A 1,228-nucleotide genomic window follows, 5' to 3' on the forward strand; every position below is an offset into this window, starting at 1 on the left:
TTTTTTTTTTTTTTTTGGAGTCAAGGTCTTGCTCTGTTGCCCAGGTGTGGCATGATCATAGCTCAACACAGCCTCAAACTCCCAGGCTCAAATGATCCTCCTGCCTCAGCCTCCCGAGTAGCTGGGACTATAGGTGTGTACTACCACGCCTGGCTAATTTTTAATTTTTTGTAGAAATGGAGTTTTGCTGTGTTGCCCAGGTTGGTCTCAAACTCCTGGACCCAAGGGATCCTCCCACTTCGGCCTCTCAAAGTGTTAGAATTACAGATGTGAGACACTGCTCCCTGTCCTTATTTGTAAAATGTTTGGGTTAGAAGAATAAAGATGGATGGATATGCTTAATCACTGGAAAAAATGGATACCTAAGGTTAGAAGCCATGACATTAGCAATAACAACAATAGTAATAACCGATTCCCCCCCAACCACACCAAAGAGCAAGACAGAGTGGTTGGTGCTGTTTTGTGAAGTTGGCGTTAGCTTTTTTCCCCACCTTGCTACTCCTCCTGTCTTTGATTTTTCAGGCTCATATACTCATATGGGGCAGCTTTCAAGCAATAAATTCCAAAAAGCTGAGTTGTCCTCCTTCCTCCCAATGCCATCACAGAGTGTAAGGAATTGAGAATGCCAATAATCCCATAGAAACAGATGGACATTTAAAATCACAAACATTTATGTACAACCCAAATGTTGAGGTTTGGGGCAAAATACGGAAATAGAACTTAGCCACTTTTGTGTCCTTCCTTCCTAATGAGGAAACTCACTCAGGCCAGGGTAAAAGGAAGGGAGAGAGGATGCTTTGGGTCAAAAGATGAAAACAGGCTGGTGGAAATGGGTCACCTGTGAAATGAAAAGTTCCAGTGTTCCTAAGGTTTGCTAAATGTATCCGGGTTGATACAATCCTCACTTTGAGTCAAATGTCATACAATTACTTTTGGGCTATCTGAGTGTTTGAGATTGGACAAAAAGGGGTGGTGAGATTATTTCTTAAATTGTGATAGCAGGTCCTGGTTGGAATCATGAGATGTCAGACTTGAAGGGGACCTCAGAGGTCACATAACCATAAAGACAAAACTGGTAGAGCTGAAGGGAACTTTATCAAAATTTAATACAGCAGCCTAACATTTCAAAGCAGAAAATAGGACAAAGTGATTCACAGATATTAAGAAATAGAAAAGAAAGTAGAGGCTGTAAGTAAAGAGAAGGTTTCAAAAACAAAACACGTAAGTC

The sequence above is a fragment of the Propithecus coquereli genome, unplaced genomic scaffold (assembly GCF_000956105.1).
Source record: "Propithecus coquereli isolate 6110/MARCELLA unplaced genomic scaffold, Pcoq_1.0 Scaffold81, whole genome shotgun sequence".
NCBI classification, from domain to species: domain Eukaryota; kingdom Metazoa; phylum Chordata; class Mammalia; order Primates; family Indriidae; genus Propithecus; species Propithecus coquereli.